Genomic DNA, 24,473 nt, shown 5'->3' with positions numbered 1-24,473 from the left:
CGGTATCCGCCGTTAGTTCACAGGGAACTAGACAATTTATTGAGGCAGTGTGCCCCCGTTACCAAATACCATCTAGGTTCCACTTCTCTAGGCAGGCGATACCGAGAATGTACACGGACGTCAGAAAAAGGCTCACCAGTGTCCTAAAAAATGCAGTTGTACCCAATGTCCACTTAACCACGGACATGTGGACAAGTGGAGCAGGGCAGGGTCAGGACTATATGACTGTGACAGCCCACTGGGTAGATGTATGGACTCCCGCCGCAAGAACAGCAGCGGCGGCACCAGTAGCAGCATCTCGCAAACGCCAACTCTTTCCTAGGCAGGCTACGCTTTGTATCACCGCTTTCCAGAATACGCACACAGCTGAAAACCTCTTACGGCAACTGAGGAAGATCATCGCGGAATGGCTTACCCCAATTGGACTCTCCTGTGGATTTGTGGCATCGGACAACGCCAGCAATATTGTGTGTGCATTAAATATGGGCAAATTCCAGCACGTCCCATGTTTTGCACATACCTTGAATTTGGTGGTGCAGAATTTTTTAAAAAACGACAGGGGCGTGCAAGAGATGCTGTCGGTGGCCAGAAGAATTGCGGGACACTTTCGGCGTACAGGCACCACGTACAGAAGACTGGAGCACCACCAAAAACTACTGAACCTGCCCTGCCATCATCTGAAGCAAGAAGTGGTAACGAGGTGGAATTCAACCCTCTATATGCTTCAGAGGTTGGAGGAGCAGCAAAAGGCCATTCAAGCCTATACAATTGAGCACGATATAGGAGGTGGAATGCACCTGTCTCAAGTGCAGTGGAGAATGATTTCAACGTTGTGCAAGGTTCTGATGCCCTTTGAACTTGCCACACGTGAAGTCAGTTCAGACACTGCCAGCCTGAGTCAGGTCATTCCCCTCATCAGGCTTTTGCAGAAGAAGCTGGAGGCATTGAAGAAGGAGCTAAAAGGGAGCGATTCCGCTAGGCATGTGGGACTTGTGGATGCAGCCCTTAATTCGCTTAACAAGGATTCACGGGTGGTCAATCTGTTGAAATCAGAGCACTACATTTTGGCCACCGTGCTCGATCCTAGATTTAAAGCCTACCTTGGATCTCTCTTTCCGGCAGACACAAGTCTGCTGGGGTTGAAAGACCTGCTGGTGACAAAATTGTCAAGTCAAGCGGAACGCGACCTGTCAACATCTCCTCCTTCACATTCTCCCGCAACTGGGGGTGCGAGGAAAAGGCTCAGAATTCCGAGCCCACCCGCTGGCGGTGATGCAGGGCAGTCTGGAGCGACTGCTGATGCTGACATCTGGTCCGGACTGAAGGACCTGACAACGATTACGGACATGTCGTCTACTGTCACTGCATATGATTCTCTCAACATTGATAGAATGGTGGAGGATTATATGAGTGACCGCATCCAAGTAGGCACGTCACACAGTCCGTACTTATACTGGCAGGAAAAAGAGGCAATTTGGAGGCCCTTGCACAAACTGGCTTTATTCTACCTAAGTTGCCCTCCCACAAGTGTGTACTCCGAAAGAGTGTTTAGTGCCGCCGCTCACCTTGTCAGCAATCGGCGTACGAGGTTACATCCAGAAAATGTGGAGAAGATGATGTTCATTAAAATGAATTATAATCAATTCCTCCGCGGAGACATTGACCAGCAGCAATTGCCTCCACAAAGTACACAGGGAGCTGAGATGGTGGATTCCAGTGGGGACGAATTGATAATCTGTGAGGAGGGGGATGTACACGGTGATATATCGGAGGGTGAAGATGAGGTGGACATCTTGCCTCTGTAGAGCCAGTTTGTGCAAGGAGAGAATAATTGCTTCTTTTTTGGGGGGGGGTCCAAACCAACCCGTCATATCAGTCACAGTCGTGTGGCAGACCCTGTCACTGAAATGATGGGTTGGTTAAAGTGTGCATGTCCTGTTTTGTTTATACAACATAAGGGTGGGTGGGAGGGCCCAAGGACAATTCCATCTTGCACCTCTTTTTTCTTTTCTTTTTCTTTGCATCATGTGCTGATTGGGGAGGGTTTTTTGGAAGGGACATCCTGCGTGACACTGCAGTGCCACTCCTAGATGGGCCCGGTGTTTGTGTCGGCCACTAGGGTCGCTAATCTTACTCACACAGTCAGCTACCTCATTGCGCCTCTTTTTTTCTTTGCGTCATGTGCTGTTTGGGGAGGGTTTTTTGGAAGGGACATCCTGCGTGACACTGCAGTGCCACTCCTAGATGGGCCCGGTGTTTGTGTCGGCCACTAGGGTCGCTAATCTTACTCACACAGCCACCTCATTGCGCCTCTTTTTTTCTTTGCGTCATGTGCTGTTTGGGGAGGGTTTTTTGGAAGGGACATCCTGCGTGACACTGCAGTGCCACTCCTAGATGGGCCCGGTGTTTGTGTCGGCCACTAGGGTCGCTAATCTTACTCACACAGCTACCTCATTGCGCCTCTTTTTTTCTTTGCGTCATGTGCTGTTTGGGGAGGGTTTTTTGGAAGGGCCATCCTGCGTGACACTGCAGTGCCACTCCTAGATGGGCCCGGTGTTTGTGTCGGCCACTAGGGTCGCTTATCTTACTCACACAGCGACCTCGGTGCAAATTTTAGGACTAAAAATAATATTGTGAGGTGTGAGGTATTCAGAATAGACTGAAAATGAGTGTAAATTATGGTTTTTGAGGTTAATAATACTTTGGGATCAAAATGACCCCCAAATTCTATGATTTAAGCTGTTTTTTAGTGTTTTTTGAAAAAAACACCCGAATCCAAAACACACCCGAATCCGACAAAAAAAATTCGGTGAGGTTTTGCCAAAACGCGTTCGAACCCAAAACACGGCCGCGGAACCGAACCCAAAACCAAAACACAAAACCCGAAAAATTTCAGGCGCTCATCTCTAGTGTATATATGTATGAGTAATTGGGCCAATCAGCACTCATTAGGGCCCATGTGCCCCTGTTTGCTTTATTGTGTTTGGAAAGAGGGTGACTGCTAAGCATACTTGATATTGTAATTGCTCTGATCTATGCATACCAATTCCAATTCTGACACAGTGCCGGCATAACATTATATGCCGACACCTGATACAGTCCCAATTTACTCGTTTTTTCATTTCTTTACTTCCCATTTACTTATATCCGCGGACTCTCATCTATGATTCACGGGGCAATCCTGTGCCTAACATAGACAGCAGATCCACAATTTTTTCTTTCCTCTCTCCAATTCTTCCTTAGGTGCACTCTCATTGGTAAGTCGGCTAAAGTGGGCCCAAGAAATTACTACCATACCCCACCGATAGAGCCCGATCTCGTCCGATCTTGGAAGCAAAACGGTGGTGGGCTGGGTCAGTATCTGTGAGGGGGACCCCCAGAGAATACCCGGTGTTGTAATTCATGACCTGTCTCAACTATATACCAACAGCAGGATCACCACATTTTTTCTTCAATCATCTCTTTACTTTTTCTTCTTACTTCTTTACTGGATCTTTTTCTTATGTGCCGTTTTTCCCTGACATTCCAAAAAATGTATACATTTTATTATTAACAAGGATCTATACTCCCAATAGCAGTCCAGTCCATTGACCCATTGAGGTCTCATTAACACAAGCCCTGCTTGTGCTGGTTGGATAGGATTTGGGTGTAGAGCCACACTGTCTGCATCCCCCTACAAGTCTATTAGAATGGACTAATCAGAACATTTCCAATTTTTTTCAATCAAGTAATTAATTAATTGGGTTATCTTTCATACTTGCTTTAGTTTTTGACTCATATTTAATCAACCATACCATTGGTGATACGATATCTTTAAGAGACATATGTGGGCTGATCTATATGTGTGTACACAGATACCATTACATTCTTACTGATTAACTGTGGTGTAATATGAAAGTGTGGATCTTTTCTAAAAATAAATAGATAATAAAAGTTATGTTTTAATATTTTCATATAAACAAATCAATACAAGAGTGCACCAACACAAGAGTCTTCTGTAAGCAAATTTTCTTCCAAGTTTCCCTCTGACTCTGGGTGCACCACCAGGTACAAATATTAGGAATTGTTCCTGTACACTGTTTTAATTCTGGTACTATACAATTTTGTCTGGACCTTTTTTGGACTGGTGCTGAATCATACCCTTTTCTCTCAGATGTGTACTCATACAGCTAGTTATATATGACCAGCGCGACTGAGCCAATCTAAAAGATGTGGCATTGTAGGCACAGCAAAAAAACTGCTTACAGTGTTCCAGAGACATTAGGCTGTAACTTTACACACAGGCCCAGCGCTACCCGCTCAGCAAAGGGAAGCAGGGCAGGGAGGTGCCAGGCAGGAGAGGCGCTCTCCTGCTCTGCATCCCCGCTATTGCGCTGCCTGTCTCTCCTGCTGCTGCTGCCGTGCCTGTCACAGTAGAACAGGCAGCAGCGCCGGCAGCTTGAAACCTCCTCTCCTATCCCCAGTGACAGTGTCAGCGGTCAGCACAAAGGGGGTGGAGCTACACGGATGGAGGGGGTGGAGCTACACAGATGGAGGGATGGAGCTACAAGGGCAGAGGGGGCGGAGCTACACGGGACCAGGCTACCTACTGCAGAGATCCAGTCAGTATGTGGTAAGTGGATGGAAAGAGTGTGTGAGAGAAAGTGTGTGTGTATATGTGTGTGTTGTTAATGTGTGTGTGTGTGTGCACGCACACGCAGTTCAGGATTTTGGGGTGGGGCACACAGTCACGTGTCTCCCCTGTCATTTTCAGGCATTTTATTTATTTTTTTAATTGCTGTCTGCAACATATCCAGGCTGCGGTGACAGGAGAGGACTTTACTGGCAGTTGGGATGTCTACACTGTGGGGCTACCTCTCTTATGGGTCTTACCCCTCACAGCCTCTCCCCAGTGCCAGCTGCTGTTGGAATTTCTCCACAGGACCTCCTGCATCCATCCCCACAACCCCTGTCCCGTCCCCTCAGTCCTCTTCCCCCATATCCCTTGCAGCCATACCCACAGCCTGTTCCAAAAGCCGTCCTGCTTTACCCAGGAATCTGTCCCCTTTGGCCGCTGTATTCTGTCCCCACAGCCCTTTCTCCTCTTTAGCCAGGGTTCTAACCCCTGCAGCCTTTCTGCTGCGTCCACTGTATTCTGTCCCTGCAGCCAGTGTGTCCTGTCAGCGCAGTACTCTAACCCTTGCAGCTGCTGCATAAATGACTGGGTCTCTGAGATAACACCATGAACTTCAGTCTCAGGTAAGTAATTAGCAGGGCTGCAAGTTTGGCGGTACGGGTCAGTAGTGCGTACCGGCAAGAAATTGCCAGCATGCCCGACCGCCATGCTTGCAGCCATTGCTGTGTGACGGGAGGCGAGCGCAGCGTGTGCCTCTCCTGCCCCTCAATGCTCAGTGAAGTGCGGTCTCTGGCGACGGCAGCGGCGTGAATCTCAAATAAGGCGCTGGTTCATTAGCCAATCAGAGCTTGCGGACCCGCAGCCTCATTTGAGATACACGCCGCCGGAGACCGGACTTCACTGAGCATTGAGGGGCAGGAGAGGCGTGCGCTGCGTTCTCCCCTAACACAGCAGCAGAAGCAACAACAGCAGCGGTAATTAGTGGAAAGGGTTTTCATGTGATTCTGGTGGGGGTAGCGAGTTTACTGTGCTGTGGGTAGTATTTGGGGGGGTTTCTTGCTAGTTGCGGGTGCTGCTAATGAGGGTGGGAGGGGGGCCAGTGTCTCTGGTTGTGGGTGCTACTGACGGTAGGAGGGGTCATGGGTTTTGCTGGGAGCCGCAGGCAAAAAGGACACAGCAGGGAGGAATATAAAAAGACCACATGTCACCCACTGCCTCCATCTTACCAACTTCCTTCCATTTCACCCACTATCTCCATGTCACCATCTGCCTCTCCCTGTTACCCCCGCTTCTCTATTGTCTCTGTCACCCACTGACTCCATATCACCCATTGCCTCCCCAGTTACCATTTCCTTGTGAGACCACACCCCTTTTTTGACACGCGCTGCAGGCGCGCCTGTCCCTTTTTAAAGTATGGGCGGGCAGAAATTTATAGTTTGCAGGGTGGCGCCGAACACCCTAGCACCGGCCCTGTTTACACACATACAAAGTTGCAGATCAAGCAATGTAACTTGGCGTGAGAAAAAGCTGCAGCCGCTACATTGTAGCACTTCAGATATAGATTCAGACCCATCTGCATACAAATGATGTACATCAGATTGATCAGTGTAATCTAGCAGAGTCGATTTCCGCTTCAAGTTTTTATAGCTGTGAATGAGATGCAGTATTTGAGCGACAAATATTGTCTGCGCAGTCAATCAGGATTTGGCTGTTTGGAGCAACTGTATGAGGACACATTTGTATGCTTGCTAATATTTTATTATCCACATGAATAAGTGGAATGAGGCGATTCACACTTCTTATGGTGAAGGTTCAGTCCTCTGCAAGTAGGGGTGAATCCATTTTCCTCCACTTTTCCTCCATTTGATGTAGTAGTTACACCTATAAAATGACTCTTGTCACCATGGGGGTCATTCCGAGTTGTTCGCACGCAAGCTGCTTTTAGCAGCATAGCACATGCTAAGCCGGCGCCTACTGGGAGTGAATCTTAGCTTCTTAAAATTGCGAACGAAAGATTCGCAATTTTGCGATAAGACATCTCTGTGCAGTTTCTGAGTAACTCGAGACTTACTCGGCATCTGCGATCAGTTCAGTGCTTGTCGTTCCTGGTTTGACGTCACAAACACACCCAGCGTTCGCCCAGACACTCCTCCGTTTCTCCAGCCACTCCCGCGTTTTTCCCAGAAACGGTAGCGTTTCTTCACACACTCCCATAAAACGGCCAGTTTCCGCCCAGAAACACCCACTTCCTGTCAATCACATTACGATCACCAGAACGAAGAAAAAACCGTGAGTAAAATTCCTAACTGCATAGCAAATTTATTTGGCGCAGTCGCAGTGCGGACATTGCGCATGCGCACTAAGCGGAAAATCGCTGCGATGCGAAGAAATTTATCGAGCGAACAACTCGGAATGACCCCCCATGATCTTCCCTTTCTGGAAAACTTATCATGTTAAGATTTTTTCTCTTTTTAATTAATAATGTGAAAGTGCTTGATCTAATCGTCTACACTTGAACTGTTTTTAAATGAAAACCAGAAAGCAGAGAAATATCACCAAATGCTACTGTGGGGTGCCGCAGGGAGAGAGGAGAGGGGAGAGGAGTGTGGGTACTAATTACCCAGGCCCAGGCCTGATGGAGGGGCCTGAATCTGTTACCACCCCCTGTTACCTGGCAACAGTAGCTGTGCTTAATGTATTGTTTTTCCTGTATTGTCTCTATGGAAGTGTAGCCATGCCTCCAGCAATTACTTCCCCACCCCTCAAAAAAAAAGTACATGGCCCTGGCCAGGTTCTCTACTGCCATGCCTGCTCACAGCAGACACACTGATGTTCCATAGAGCCTTGAGAGGTGAGAAATGGCTCTACAGTACACTTTACACTTGCCACCAAACACGGCTATGATTTGTATACTGGTGGTTAGAGTGAGCTCTGCTCATTTGTTCATAATCTCCCTGAACGTCCAGAAGACTTGCAAATTTCGGGAAGTCCTTAGAAACCCAGGCGCAACAGGCTGCTGTCTCGCATGTTGCCAACTTCCTAGGGAAATGGTTGTGACGGGTGGGTTAATAAGGCGATTCTCAGATAATTCTATCATCACTGCCCCTACCCTTCCGGAGGAGTGATTAAAGAGACGGAAACATGGCTTTGTGTGGTATAGTCTGCACCAAATTGTATAGTGATCATTAAACTGCTCTGCTTTGCATGCTTGCCACCAATGGACTCACTTTGGTAGGAATGCAGCTGAGAATGGTGTACATATGACAGTATGTGATGGGCATGTGGCTATATACAGTATAATGAATTGTGCTACATAATATGATATCCATGGGACTATATAATATTCTTAACAGCTGGGCCTGATATGCACAACATTTACTTTCAAGCCATACCATGCATGACATGTATTAAGTTCTCCACTGTGCCATGTGCTGTGCATTGCAGCAGTACTCAGGCAAAGTCAGCTGGATATGTGGAGATTCCAGGATCAGCCACCATGGTGTGAGCTTCTGAATAATGTACAGAAAAAAGTGCAATGCAGCAGCTTCCAGCAACATCTCCTGGTAACTATTTGGCACAAAAAGTTCACAAAAGTGCAGCCACCAGCCGGACCCCCTACCCCTTTCCTAAACAAGTATGGGTGCTGTGTGTCCAGGGACCAGTTCAATAAGCATTAGGGTTTCTGCAATGTTGGCAAGGGCTGTACACAGTGATCAGAGCCTACGCGATGTAACAGATGGTCTGTGCAATGATACCGGAAATATATGCTACTTGTCTGGAAGACCTGCACATTAAAAATGAAGTTTACTAATGGGGAGAGGTCACTGGCATCTTGTACATCAGGATGCCAACTGCATCCCATGGGGAGAATAGATTAAGCATGAGGTCCCATAAGAGATGATACATCTCTGTAGGATATCATTGCTAGCGCAGCAGTGAGAGGCATAGCCAGAAGTTTGTGAGCCCCAGAGCAACATTTAGAAGAAGCCCCTGTCCTTATGCATCTGGAGAAACAGCTCTCCACAGCATTTTGTGATTTTGTGCCCTAGATCCTTTTCTGAACCGTAGTAGTGGCCTAGCTTATTTTATGCCCCATTGTAGTACCCTAGTTTACATTATGTCACATTGTAGGGCTGCCAGTACACATTATGCAACATAGTACTGCAACTTCACATTATAGCATACAGTGCCCTCATTTCCCATTGTACCTCATTGCAGTGACCCGGTTCATATTATGTAACATTATATTATGCCCTTCATTTCATTTATACCACATTACAATGAGCAGGTCCAGGGGCATAACTAGGCTCCAAGGCCAAAGTCTGTAAGGGCCCCTATGTACCACCACCCAATGGAGATAAATATATGTAATTGTGACAGGGTATTAGCCCCTCTGAGCTCTGAGCCCCAAAGCTGCTGCACTCCCTGCACCTATGGTAGCTACACCCTTGACTGCAGTGTTTCTTGTACCATATTGCCATGAATCGTTTGCAAGACCTCATCATGACAGGCTCCTACCTGACCTCGGCTCACACTTCATGGAATTTACTTATTATTTTATATTTATATGGCTGCAAGAGTTATGTAGCGCCATACATGGGGACAAGAACAAACATCACATTATATTTATATATATATATATTAGTGATGAGCGGGTTCGGTTCCTCGGAATCCGAACCCCCCCGAACTTCACCCATTTTACACGGGTCCGAGGCAGACTCGGATCCTCCCGCCTTGCTCGGTTAACCCAAGCGCGCCCGAACGTCATCATCCCGCTGTCGGATTCTCGCAAGATTCGTATCCTATATAAGGAGCCGCGCGTCGCCGCCATTTTCACTCATGCATTGGAGAGGATAGGGAGAGGACGTGCAGCGTCCTCTCAGTTGTGTTCAGTGTGCTACAAATATCTGTGCTCAGTGTGCTGCAAGTATCTGTGCTCAGTGTGCTTGCAAATATCTGTGCTGAGTGTGTTGAAAATATCTACGTTCTCTGCCTGAAAAACGCTCCATATCTGTGCTGCATTGTAGTATAGGAGGACAGGACAGTGCAGAATTTTGCTGTCCAGTGACCACCTGTATTGCAGTATGGTACAGTAGTCCACTGCTCTACATACCTCTGTGTCGTCAAGTATACTATCCATTCATCCCTGTGGTGCATTTTAGTTGTTGTGCGGTGTATATATAGTAGGAGGACAGTGCATAATTTTGCTGACCACCAGTATATAATATATAGCAGTACGGTACAGTAGTCCACTGCTCTACCTACCTCTGTGTCGTCAAGTATACTATCCATCCATACCTGTGGTGCATTTTAGTTGTTGTGCGCAGTAGAAGGAGGACAGTGCATAATTTTGCTGACCACCAGTATATAATATATAGCAGTACGGTACAGTAGGCCACTGCTCTACCTACCTCTGAGTCGTCAAGTATACTATCCATCCATCCCTGTGGTGCATTTAAGTGGTGCGGTGTATATATAGTAGGAGGGCAGTGCATAATTTTGCTGACCGCCAGTATATAATATATAGCAGTACGATACAGTAGGCCACTGCTCTACCTACCTCTGTGTCGTCAAGTATACTATCCATCCATCCCTGTGCTGCATTTAAGTGGTGCGGTGTATATATAGTAGGAGGACAGTGCATAATTTTGCTGACCGCCAGTATATAATATATAGCAGTACGGTACAGTAGGCCACTGCTCTACCTACCTCTGTGTCGTCAAGTATACTATTCATCCATACCTGTGGTGCATTTTAGTTGTTGTGCGGTGTATATATAGTAGGAGGAGAGTGCATTATTTTGCTGACCACCAGTATATAATATATAGCAGTACGGTACAGTAGGCCACTGCTCTACCTACCTCTGTGTCGTCAAGTATACTATCCATCCATCCCTGTGGTGCATTTAAGTGGTGCAGTGTATATATAGTAGGAGGACAGTGCATAATTTTGCTGACCACCAGTATATAATATATAGCAGTACGGTACAGTAGGCCACTGCTCTACCTACCTCTGTGTAGTCAAGTATACTATCCATCCATCCCTGTGGTGCATTTAAGTGGTGCGGTGTATATATAGTAGGAGGACAGTGCATCATTTTGCTGACCACCAGTATATTATATATAGCAGTATGGTACAGTAGTCCACTGCTCTACCTACCTCTGTGTCGTCAAGTATACTATCCATCCATACCTGTGGTGCATTTTAGTTGTTGTGCGGTGTATATATAGTAGGAGGACAGTGCATAATTTTGCTGACCACCAGTATATAATATATAGCAGTACGGTACAGTAGGCCACTGCTCTACCTACCTCTGTGTCGTCAAGTATACTATTCATCCATACCTGTGGTGCATTTTAGTTGTTGTGCGGTGTATATATAGTAGGAGGAGAGTGCATTATTTTGCTGACCACCAGTATATAATATATAGCAGTACGGTACAGTAGGCCACTGCTCTACCTACCTCTGTGTCGTCAAGTATACTATCCATCCATCCCTGTGGTGCATTTAAGTGGTGCAGTGTATATATAGTAGGAGGACAGTGCATAATTTTGCTGACCACCAGTATATAATATATAGCAGTACGGTACAGTAGGCCACTGCTCTACCTACCTCTGTGTAGTCAAGTATACTATCCATCCATCCCTGTGGTGCATTTAAGTGGTGCGGTGTATATATAGTAGGAGGACAGTGCATCATTTTGCTGACCACCAGTATATTATATATAGCAGTACGGTACAGTAGTCCACTGCTCTACCTACCTCTGTGTCGTCAAGTATACTATCCATCCATACCTGTGGTGCATTTTAGTTGTTGTGCGGTGTATATATAGTAGGAGGACAGTGCATAATTTTGCTGACCACCAGTATATAATATATAGCAGTACGGTACAGTAGGCCACTGCTCTACCTACCTCTGTGTCGTCAAGTATACTATCGATCCATCCCTGTGGTGCATTTAAGTGGTGCAGTGTATATATAGTAGGAGGACAGTGCATAATTTTGCTGACCACCAGTATATAATATATAGCAGTACGGTACAGTAGGCCACTGCTCTACCTACCTCTGTGTCGTCAAGTATACTATCGATCCATCCCTGTGGTGCATTTAAGTGGTGCAGTGTATATATAGTAGGAGGACAGTGCATAATTTTGCTGACCACCAGTATATAATATATAGCAGTACGGTACAGTAGGCCACTGCTCTACCTACCTCTGTGTCGTCAAGTATACTATCCATCCATCCCTGTGCTGCATTTAAGTGGTGCGGTGTATATATAGTAGGAGGGCAGTGCATAATTTTGCTGACCGCCAGTATATAATATATAGCAGTACGGTACAGTATGCCACTGCTCTACCTACCTCTGTGTCGTCAAGTATACTATCCATCCATCCCTGTGGTGCATTTAAGTGGTGCGGTGTATATATAGTAGGAGGACAATGCATAATTTTGCTGACCGCCAGTATATAATATATAGCAGTACGGTACAGTAGGCCACTGCTCTACCTACCTCTGTGTCATCAAGTATACTATCCATCCATCCCTGTGGTGCATTTAAGTGGTGCGGTGTATATATAGTAGGAGGGCAGTGCATAATTTTGCTGACCGCCAGTATATAATATATAGCAGTACGGTACAGTAGGCCACTGCTCTACCTACCTCTGTGTCATCAAGTATACTATCCATCCATAATTGTGGTGCATTTTAGTTGTCGTGCGCAGTATATATAGTAGTAGGCCATTGCTATTGATATATTACTGGCATATAATTCCACACATGAAAAAATGGAGAACAAAAATGTGGAGGGTAAAATAGGGAAAGATCAAGATCCACTTCCACTTCATGCTGAAGCTGCTGCCACTAGTCATGGCCGAGATGATGAAATGCCATCAACGTCGTCTGCCAAGGCCGATGCCCAATGTGATAGTAGAGAGCATGTAAAATACAAAAATCAAAATTTCAGTAAAATGACCCACAAATCAAAATTAAAAGCGTCTGATGAGAAGCGTAAACTTGCCAATATGCCATTTACGACACGGAGTGGCAAGGAACGGCTGAGGCCCTGTCCTATGTTCATGGCTAGTGGTTCAGCTTCACATGAGGATGGAAGCACTCATCCTCCTGCTAGAAAACTTAAAAGAGTTAAGATGGCAAAAGCACAGCAAAGAACTGTGCGTTCTTCTAAATCACAAATCCCCAAGGAGAGTCCAACTTGGTCGGGTGCGATGCCTGACCTTCCCAACACTGGACGGGAAGAGGTGGCACCTTACACCATTTGCACGCCCCCTGCAAGTGCTGGAAGGAGCACCCGCAGTCCAGTTCCTGATAGTCAAATTGAAGATGTCACTGTTGAAGTACACCAGGATGAGGATATGGGTGTTGCTGGCGCTGGGGAGGAAATTGACAAGGAGGATTCTGATGGTGAGGTGGTTTGTTTAAGTCAGGCACCTGGGGAGACACCTGTTGTCCGTGGGACGAATATGGCCATTGACATGCCTGGTCAAATTACAAAAAAAATCACCTCTTCGGTGTGGAATTATTTCAACAGAAATGCGGACAACTGGTGTCAAGCCATGTGTTGCCTTTGTCAAGCTGTAATAAGTAGGGGTAAGGACGTTAACCACCTAGGAACATCCTCCCTTATACGTCAACTGGAGCGCATTCATCACAAGTCATTGACAAGTTCAAAAACTTTGGGTGACAGCGGAAGCAGTACACTGACAACTAAATCCCTTCCTCTTGTAACCAAGCTCCTGCAAACCACACCACCAACTCCCTCAGTGTCAATTTCCTCCTTACACAGGAAAGCCAATAGTCCTGCAGGCCATGTCACTGTCAAGTCTGACGAGTCCTCTCCTGCCTGGGATTCCTCCGATACATCCTTGTGTGTAACGCCTACTGCTGCTGGCGCTGCTGTTGTTGCTGCTGGGAGTCAATCGTCATCCCAGAGGGGAAGTCGGAAGACCACTTGTACTACTTCCAGTAAGCAATTGACTGTCCAACAGTCCTTTGCGAGGAAGATGAAATATCACAGCAGTCATCCTGCTGCAAAGCGGATAACTCAGGCCTTGGCAGCCTGGGTGGTGAAAAAAGTGTTTCCGGTATCCACCGTTAAGTCACAGGGAACTAAAGAATTGCTTGAGGTACTGTGTCCCCGGTACCAAATACCATCTAGGTTCCACTTCTCTAGGCAGGCGATACCGAAAATGTACACAGACGTCAGAAAAAGAGTCACCAGTATCCTAAAAAATGCAGTTGTACCCAATGTCCACTTAACCACGGACATGTGGACAAGTGGAGCAGGGCAGACTCAGGACTATATGACTGTGACAGCCCACTGGGTAGATATATTGCCTCCCGCAGCAAGAACAGCAGCGGCGGAACCAATAGAAGCATCTCGCAAACGCCAACTCGTTCCTAGGCAGGCTACGCTTTGTATCACCGCTTTCCAGAAGAGGCACACAGCTGACAACCTCTTACGGAAACTGAGGAACATCATCGCAGAATGGCTTACCCCAATTGGACTCTCCTGGGGATTTGTGACATCGGACAACGCCACCAATATTGTGCGTGCATTACATCTGGGCAAATTCCAGCACGTCCCATGTTTTGCACATACATTGAATTTGGTGGTGCAGAATTATTTGAAAAATGACAGGGGCATGCAAGAGATGCTGTCTGTGGCCCGAAGAATTGCAGGCCACTTTCGGCATTCAGCCACCGCGTGCCGAAGACTGGAGCACCAGCAAACACTCTGTTAGGATCTCCTGCTCTGTGCTGCCACGTCGCCATGGCAACCGGGAGGTAAGTGTTAGCGAAGTAACCTGAGCGCAGCTGATACTCCGGTCCGGGTTTTAACTGTGTAGTGGTTACAGGCTCTGTGCACGGCAGGGAATCCGGTGCTGGTTTTGTGCTCACAGTCTGTGAGATCTGAGTGGGGCGTGGACAGCACCTGCTATATAAACCATCCTCTCAGGCTAGGCAAATGCTGCTGAATCTTTGTTTGTTAGTCAGTTCCAGAGAGTTAGCTAGTACTGTGTGACTTTGTATTTACTTGTTGCTTACTGCGAATAGGCCTTGGGATTCGGTACTTCATTCTGCCAATCCGGACCTAGCAGTAAGACTGGAGTCAGTTGTTTGACCTGCTGGGGTTCTTTTGCTATTCTGTGAACCCAGCAGGTTTGCGGCTGTACTCTCAGACCTGCTTGCTTAATCCTCCCTCACTGTGCAGGGCGTCCAGGTGTCAGTTTAGTGGCAGTAAGCTGAACCTGTGCCCTGCAAGTGGGGGTTAGGATTGTGGATACTCTCCTTGTGTCTATATTTCTATCTCTGACCAAGGAGTTTATTCCCACACCCGTTGGTAACCCTTTGGGTTTTTCTCTGTTGCTCTTAGCAACATCATTTCTGGTGCTCCACATGTTAAATCACTACACCTCGCTTCATTGTCCGCTCTATTCCATCTGAGCATTCCTGACACTAGGGAGACACCCAATTCCTGAGGCTTTGGGCTTCTCCGTTCACTTTGTGTTTATTAGTTATTCCTTCACCTCCTGTGTATGTTATGTTATACTGTCTGTGAATTCGTTTGCTTCGCTTCCCTCTCTGTTCATACACCGGTATACTCCTGTTAGCACTGGTGTGCGTAACATATTCAGCAGCCCTACTCCTGTTGAAATTTTGTGGGAATATGGAGCATACCCCTCAAAATACTTTGTAACAGGTGGTCGATCAGGTGCAGGTCCTGACTCGACAATTTAATGAGATGTCCATTAAAATGAACACCCCGCAGGCCGCTAGCGGAGCTCCCGCAGCAGCAGTGGCAAGTTCAGGGGTTAAGGAGCCGAAAGTAAATCTCCCGGATCGTTTTTCTGGAGATCGCTCGCAGTTCTTTTGTTTCAAGGAGAGCTGTAAGCTATATTTCAGGCTTAGGCCCCAGTCTTCTGGGTCGGAGATTCAGCGGGTGGGCATGGTGATTTCCTTGCTACAAGGAGACCCACAGGTCTGGGCATATGGGTTACAGCCTGACTGTCCGTCGCTTAAAAGTGTTGATGCTTTTTTTACGGCACTGGGTATTTTGTATGATGACCCTGACAAGATGGCTTCAGCCGAGGCTCAGACTACGGTTCTTAAGCAAGGGCGACGGCCAGCTGAGGTTTATAGTACGGAGTTTCGGAGGTTGGCTCATGATACCCAGTGGAATGACCCAGCCCTGAGAAACCAGTACCGAAGGGGCCTTTCTGACCAGATAAAGGACCAACTGGTACAATATCCCTCGCCTGATAGCTTAGATCAGCTCATGCAGTTATCCATCCGGGTGGATAGACGGCTGAGAGAGCGTAGGCTTGAAAGGGAGACCGCAGTTTCCTTTTTTCCCAAGGGAACCTCAGACTCTGAGGAATATTCCGAGGAGCCTATGCAGATTGGGGCTACCCGCCTCTCCTCGCGTGAGAAGACGCGGAGGAGACAGCAGGGTTTGTGTTTGTACTTTGGGAATAAAGGTCATGTTGTAGTATCATGCCCAGAAAAAACGGAAAACTTCAGGGCCTGAGGGTGATGGGAAATATCCTGTCAGGCCAGAAGTCAGAATTTCCCAAAAAGACTTTTCTCATTCTGGTGACTTTGGAGATCCGCGGTCAAAATGTCAAGACTGAGGCCTTTGTTGACAGTGGGGCCGATGGGGTTTTCATGGACCGTCAATTCGCCCTGGAACACTCTGTTCCCTCAGTACCTTTGGCATCAGAGATTGAGATCTGTGGGTTAAACGGGGAACCATTGTCCCAGGGTAAAATTACCTCCTGCACCAGCCAAATTCCTTTGTTTATTGGAGCCACACACTCTGAAAAATTGTCTTTTTATGTGACTGTCTGTTCTTTTGCCCCATTGGTTTTGGGGTTACCCTGGTTAAGGGCCCATAACCCTCAATTTGACAAGGTCTCTGGGGAGATTCTTAGTTGGGGTAGTGATTGTTTCAGGAGTTGCTTGAGCCTTCCAGTCAGGCTCTCGCAGCTAAGTTTGCCAGGATTGCCAGGATGTTATGCAGATTTCTCTGACGTCCTAGTGGATGCTGGGAACTCCGTAAGGACCATGGGGAATAGCGGCTCCGCAGGAGACTTGGCACAAAAGTAAAAGCTTTATGACTAGCTGGTGTGCACTGGCTCCTCCCCCTATGACCCTCCTCCAAGCCTCAGTTAGATTTTTGTGCCCGGCCGAGAAGGGTGCATGCTAGGTAGCTCTCCTGAGCTGCTTAGAGTAAAAGTTTAAATAGGTTTTTTATTTTCAGTGAGACCTGCTGGCAACAGGCTCACTGCATCGTGGGACTAAGGGGAGAAGAAGCGAACTCACCTGCATGCAGAGTGGATTGGGCTTCTTGGCTACTGGACATTAGCTCCAGAGGGACGATCACAGGCTCAGCTTGGATGGGTCCCGGAGCCGCGCCGCCGGCCCCCTTACAGAGCCAGAAGAGCGAAGAGGTCCGGAAAAATCGGCGGCAGAAGACGTTCCTGTCTTCAATAAGGTAGCGCACAGCACTGCAGCTGTGCGCCATTGCTCTCAGCACACTTCACACTCCGGTCACTGAGGGTGCAGGGCGCTGGGGGGGAGCGCCCTGAGACGCAATAAAACACGTTTTAAACCTTATATGGCTAAAGAAATGCATCACATATAGCTCCTGGGCTATATGGATGCATTTAACCCCTGCCAGTTTTCCTAAAAAAAGCGGGAGAAAAGGCCGCCGAAAAGGGGGCGGAGCCTATCTCCTCAGCACACAAGCGCCATTTTCCCTCACAGCTCCGCTGGAAGGACGGCTCCCTGACTCTCCCCTGCAGTCCTGCTACAGAATCAGGGTAAAACAAGAGAGGGGGGGCACTAATTGGCAGATAATACAAATACAGCAGCTATAGAAGGGAGAAACACTTATATAAGGTTATCCCTGTATATATATAGCGCTCTGGTGTGTGCTGGCAAACTCTCCCTCTGTCTCCCCAAAGGGCTCGTGGGGTCCTGTCCTCTATCAGAGCATTCCCTGTGTGTGTGCTGTGTGTCGGTACGATTGTGTCGACATGTATGAGGAGGAAAATGATGTGGAGGCGGAGCAATTGCCTGTAATAGTGATGTCACCCCCTAGGGAGTCGACACCTGACTGGATGGTCGTATGGAAGGAATTACGTGACAGTGTCAGCACTTTGCAAAAAACTGTTGACGACATGAGACAGCCGGCAAATCAGTTAGTGCCTGTCCAGGCGTCTCAAACACCGTCAGGGGCTCTAAAGCGCCCGTTACCTCAGATGGTCGACACAGACCCAGACACGGATACTGACTCCAGCGTCGACGGTGACGAGACAAACGTAATGTCCAGTAGGGCCACACGTTACATGATCACGGCAATGAAGGAGGCTTTGAACATTTCTGATACTACAAGTACCACAAAAAGGGGTATTATGTGGGGTGTGAAAAAACTACCCATAGTTTTTCCTGAATCAGATGAATTAAATGAGGTGTGTGACAAAGCGTGGGTTTCCCCCGATAAAAAACTGCTGATTTCTAATAAATTATTGGCATTATACCCTTTCCCGCCAGAGGTTAGGGCGCGTTGGGAAACACCCCCTAGGGTAGATAAGGCGCTCACACGCTTATCAAAACAAGTGGCGTTGCCGTCTCCTGATACGGCCGGCCTCAAGGAACCAGCTGATAGAAAGCTGGAAAATATCCTAAAGGGTATATACACACATACTGGTGTTATACTACGACCAGCAATCGCCTCAGCCTGGATGTGCAGCGCTGGAGTGGCTTGGTCGGATTCCCTGACTGAAAATATTGATACCCTGGATAGGGACAGTATATTATTGACTATAGAGCATTTAAAGGATGCATTACTATATATGCGAGATGCACAGAGGGATATTTGCACCCTGGCATCAAGAGTAAGTGCGCTGTCCATTTCTGCCAGAAGAAGTTTATGGACACGACAGTGGTCAGGTGATGCGGATTCCAAACGGCATATGGAAGTTTTGCCGTATAAAGGGGAGGAGTTATTTGGGGTCGGTCTATCGGACCTGGTGGCCACGGCGACGGCTGGGAAATCCACCTTTTTACCCCAGGTCACCTCTCAGCAGAAAAAGACACCGTCTTTTCAAACTCAGTCCTTTCGTCCCCATAAGGGCAAGCGGGCAAAAGGCCACTCATTTCTGCCCCGGGGCAGAGGAAGGGGAAAAAGACTGCAGCAGGCAGCCTCTTCCCAGGATCAGAAGCCCTCCCCCGCTTCTGCCAAGTCTTCAGCATGACGCTGGGGCTTTACAAGCGGACTCAGGCACGGTGGGGGCCCGTCTCAAAAATGTCAACGCGCAGTGGGCTCACTCGCAAGTGGACCCCTGGATCCTGCAGGTAGTATCACAGGGGTGCAAATTGGAATTCGAGACGTCTCCCCCTCGCCGGTTCCTGAAGTCTGCTCTACCAACGTCTCCCTCCGACAGGGAGGCAGTATTGGAAGCTATTCACAAGCTGTATTCCCAGCAGGTGATAATCAAGGTACCCCTCCTACAACAGGGAAAGGGGTATTACTCCACGCTGTTTGTGGTACCGAAGCCGGACGGCTCGGTGATACCGATTTTAAATCTGAAATCATTGAACACTTACATAAAAAGGTTCAAATTCAAGATGGAGTCACTCAGAGCAGTGATAGCGAACCTGGAAGAAAGGGACTATATGGTGTCTCTGGACATCAAAGATGCTTATCTCCATGTCCCAATCTACCCTTCTCACCAAGGGTACCTCAGGTTTGTGGTACAAAACTGTCATTATCAGTTTCAGACGGTGCCGTTTGGATTGTCCACGGCACCACGGGTCTTTACCAAGGTAATGGCCGAAATGATGATTCTTCTTCGAAGAAAAGGCGTCTTAATTATCCCTTACTTGGACGATCTCCTGATAAGGGCAAGGTCCAGGGAACAGTTAGAGGTCGGAGTAGCACTATCTCAGGTAGTGCTACGTCAGCACGGGTGGATTCTAAATATTCCAAAATCGCAGCTGATTCCAACAACACGTCTACTGTTCCTAGGGATGATTCTGGACACAGTCCAGAAAAAGGTGTTTCTCCCGGAGGAGAAGGCCAGGGAGTTATCCGAGCTAGTCAGGAACCTCCTGAAACCAGGACAAGTGTCAGTGCATCAATGCACAAGGGTCCTGGGAAAGATGGTGGCTTCTTACGAAGCGATTCCATTCGGAAGATTCCATGCAAGAACTTTTCAGTGGGATCTGCTGGACAAATGGTCCGGATCGCATCTTCAGATGCATCAGCGGATAACCCTATCTCCAAGGACAAGGGTGTCTCTCCTGTGGTGGTTGCAGAGTGCTCATCTTCTAGAGGGCCGCAGATTCGGCATTCAGGACTGGATTCTGGTGACCACGGATGCCAGCCTGAGAGGCTGGGGAGCAGTCACACAGGGAAGAAATTTCCAGGGCTTGTGGTCAAGCATGGAAACGTCTCTTCACATAAATATCCTGGAACTAAGGGCAATTTACAATGCCCTAAGTCAAGCAAGGCCTCTGCTTCAGGGTCAGTCGGTATTGATCCAATCGGACAACATCACGGCAGTCGCCCACGTAAACAGACAGGGCGGCACAAGAAGCAGGAGGGCAATGGCAGAAGCTGCAAGAATTCTTCGCTGGGCGGAAAATTATGTGACAGCACTGTCAGCGGTGTTCATTCCGGGAGTGGACAACTGGGAAGCAGACTTCCTCAGCAGACACGACCTCCACCCGGGGGAGTGGGGACTTCACCCAGAAGTCTTCCACGTGATTGTAAACCGTTGGGAAAAACCAAAGGTGGACATGATGGCGTCTCGTCTCAACAAGAAACTAGACAGATATTGCGCCAGGTCAAGGGACCCTCAGGCGATAGCGGTGGACGCTCTGGTAACACCGTGGGTGTACCAGTCAGTGTATGTGTTCCCTCCTCTGCCTCTCATACCCAAAGTATTGAGAATCATAAGAAGGAGAGGAGTAAGAACTATACTCGTGGCTCCGGATTGGCCAAGGAGGACTTGGTACCCGGAACTTCAAGAGATGCTCACGGAGGACCCATGGCCTCTACCTCTAAGAAAGGACCTGCTCCAGCAGGGACCTTGTCTGTTCCAAGACTTACCGCTGCTGCGTTTGACGGCATGGAGGTTGAACGCCGGATCCTGAAGGAAAAAAGCATTCCAGATGAAGTCATCCCTACCCTGATCAAGGCCAGGAAGGATGTAACCGCAAAACATTATCACCGCATTTGGCGAAAATATGTTGCGTGGTGTGAGGCCAAGAAGGCCCCTACAGAGGAATTTCAACTGGGTCGTTTCCTGCATTTCCAGCAAACAGGACTATCTATGGGCCTAAAATTAGGGTCCATTAAGGTTCAAATTTCGGCCCTGTCAATATTCTTCCAAAAAGAACTGGCTTCAGTGCCTGAAGTTCAGACGTTTGTCAAAGGGGTACTGCATATACAGCCTCCTTTTGTGCCTCCAGTGGCACCTTGGGATCTCAATGTAGTGTTGAGTCTCCTAAAGTCACATTGGTTTGAACCACTCACCACTGTGGAATTAAAATATCTCACATGGAAAGTGGTCATGCTGTTAGCCCTGGCTTCAGCCAGGCGTGTCTCAGAATTGGCGGCTTTATCATATAAAAGCCCTTACCTAATTTTTCATTCAGACAGGGCAGAACTGAGGGCTCGCCCTCAATTTCTCCCTAAGGTGGTTTCAGCGTTTCACATGAACCAGCCTATTGTGGTGCCTGCGGCTACTAGGGACTTGGAGGACTCCAAGTTGCTGGACGTAGTCAGGGCCCTGAAAATATATGTTTCCAGGACGGCTGGAGTCAGAAAATCTGACTCGCTGTTTATCCTGTATGCACCCAACAAGCTGGGTGCTCCTGCTTCTAAGCAGACGATTGCTCGTTGGAATGGTAGTACGATTCAGCTTGCACATTCTGTGGCAGGCCTGCCACAGCCAAAATCTGTAAAAGCCCATTCCACAAGGAAGGTGGGCTCATCTTGGGCGGCTGCCCGAGGGGTCTCGGCTTTACAACTTTGCCGAGCAGCTACTTGGTCAGGGGCAAACACGTTTGCTAAATTTTACAAATTCGATACCCTGGCTGAGGAGGACCTGGAGGTCTCTCATTCGGTGCTGCAGAGTCATCCGCACTCTCCCGCCCGTTTGGGAGCTTTGGTATAATCCCCATGGTCCTTACGGAGTTCCCAGCATCCACTAGGACGTCAGAGAAAAAAAGAATTTACTTACCGATAATTCTATTTCTCATAGTCCGTAGTGGATGCTGGGCGCCCATCCCAAGTGCGGATTGTCTGCAATACTTGTATATAGTTATTGTTACAAAAATCGGGTTGTTTATTGTTGTGAGCCATCTTTTCAGAGGCTCCTACGTTTATCATACTGTTAACTTGGTTCAGATCACAAGTTGTACGGTGTGATTGGTGTGGCTGGTATGAGTCTTACCCGGGATTCAAGATCCTTCCTTATTATGTACGCTCGTCCGGGCACAGTATCCTAACTGAGGCTTGGAGGAGGGTCATAGGGGGAGGAGCCAGTGCACACCAGCTAGTCATAAAGCTTTTACTTTTGTGCCCAGTCTCCTGCGGAGCCGCTATTCCCCATGGTCCTTACGGAGTTCCCAGCATCCACTACGGACTATGAGAAATAGAATTATCGGTAAGTAAATTCTTATTTTTGCGGATGTGTTGTCCAAAAAAGTTGCGGAGGTACTACCTCCCCATCGCCCCTATGACTGTGCCATTGATTTGTTGCCAGATGCTAAGCTTCCCAAGAGCAGGTTGTACTCCCTGTCACGTCCTGAGACTCAGGCTATGGCAGAGTACATTCAGGAGAACTTGGCTAAGGGATTTATCAGACCCTCACAGTCCCCAGTTGGGTCGGGGTTCATCTTCGTGGGTAAAAAGGACGGTTCGTTGCGACCCTGCATCGACTTCAGGGAATTGAACCGTATCACGATTAAAAACTCGTACCCGCTGCCTCTCATTTCGGTTTTGTTTGACCAGCTTCGTACTACCACCATTTTTTCTAAGATTGACCTACGCGGTGCTTACAATCTAATCCGAATAAGAGAGGGGGATGAATGGAAGACTGCCTTTAATACCCACTCAGGGCATTATGAATATTTGGTGATGCCTTTTGGGCTCTCTAATGCCCCGGCAGTCTTCCAGGAATTCATGAACGATGTGCTCAGGGAATATTTGGATAGATTCTTAGTTGTTTATCTAGATGACATCCTAATCTTCTCTCATTCCCTGGAGGAACATCGGAAGCATGTACGCTTAGTCCTCCAGAAACTCAGAGACCACCAGCTTGGGGCGAAGCTGGAGAAGTGCGAGTTTGAAGTCCAGCAAATCGCATTTCTAGGGTATATTATCTCCTCAGAAGGTTTCCAAATGGAGGGTTCTAAGGTGCAGGCAGTCCTGGATTGGGTGCAGCCCACTAGTTTGAAGGCGCTTCAGCGTTTTCTGGGCTTTGCGAATTTTTATAGACGGTTTATCGCTGGATTTTCGTCTATAGTGGCCCCCTTGGTGGCACTCACTAAGAAAGGGGCGGATGTTGCTCACTGGTCTTGTGAGGCCAAAGCGGCCTTTGTCCATCTCAAAAGGGCATTTGTCTCAGCCAAGGTGCAGCGACACCCAGATCCAGAGCGTCCTTTTGTGATAGAAGTGGATGCCTCTGAGATAGGTATTGGGGCAGTGCTCTCTCAGATGGGGGTGTCTGATAATCGCCTTCATCCCTGTGCTTACTTTTCCCGTAAATTTTCATCTGCCGAGATGAATTATGATGTGGGTAACCGGGAATTGTTGGCTATAAAGGATGCACTCGGGGAGTGGAGACACTGGCTTGAGGGGGCTAAGTTTGTGGTCTCAATTCTCACCGACCATAAGAATCTGGCATATTTAGAGTCAGCGAAGCGGCTCAATGCCAGGCAGGCACGATGGGCTTTGTTTTTTGCTCGCTTTCATTTTTTGATAACATATCGCCCTGGGTCAAAAAACATCAAGGCTGATGCGCTCTCGCTGAGTTTTGCTCCAGTTCAAGAGACCACCGAGGAGCCATTGTCCATTGTGTCCCCATCATGTATAAAAGTGGGCATTACCCAGGACCTCTTGTCATTAGTCCTTAGAGCACAGGAGCAGGCTCCTCCAGACCTTCCGGTAGGTCTCTTGTTTGTGCCTCCTAGGTTAAGACAGCGAGTGTTCCTGGAATTCCATGCCAAGAGGTCGGCAGGGCATCCGGGTATTGCCAGAACTCGGGAGTTGCTGTCTAGGGTGGTGTGGTGGCCCTCGGTGGCTAGGGATGTGGATCAGTGGGTTCGGGCATGTGACGTTTGTGCCCGAAATAAAACTCCTAGAGGGGTTCCTGTCGGCCCATTACATTCACTCTCTATTCCGTCTAAGCCATGGACCCACATTTCCATGGATTTTGTGGTGGACTTGCCCAAATCCTCGGGGATGACAGCCATTTGGGTTGTCATTGACAGGTTTTCGAAGATGGCGCATTTCGTTCCACTGGTTGGGTTGCCATCGGCCAGACGCCTGTCTGAGTTATTTATGCAGCATGTTGTGCGCCTCCACGGGTTGCCACTTGATGTGGTCTTTGACCGTGGATCCCAGTTTGTGGCCAAATTCTGGAGGGCATTTTGTTCTGATCTCCAGATTTCTGTGAGCTTGTCGTCAGGCTACCATCCACAGTCTAATGGGCAGACTGAGAGGGTGAACCAGTCCTTGGAGCAGTTCCTCAGGTGTTATGTCTCCAAGTGTCATACTGACTGGGTTGCTCATCTGTCCATGGCGGAGTTTGCCTATAACAACG

General features: G+C 48.0%; 1 pseudogene; it reads left to right on the top strand.

Annotated features, from left to right (window-relative positions):
- Positions 1 to 3,283: 3,283 nt before the first annotated feature.
- Positions 3,284 to 3,402, top strand: LOC134930404 (5S ribosomal RNA; annotated as a pseudogene).
- The last annotated feature ends 21,071 nt before the right edge of the window (positions 3,403 to 24,473 follow it).

This window comes from Pseudophryne corroboree, chromosome 5 (assembly GCF_028390025.1).
Source record: "Pseudophryne corroboree isolate aPseCor3 chromosome 5, aPseCor3.hap2, whole genome shotgun sequence".
Taxonomy (NCBI): domain Eukaryota; kingdom Metazoa; phylum Chordata; class Amphibia; order Anura; family Myobatrachidae; genus Pseudophryne; species Pseudophryne corroboree.
The sequence above is the reverse complement of the archived record's forward strand: the minus strand, read 5'-3'. Positions and strand labels throughout refer to the sequence as shown.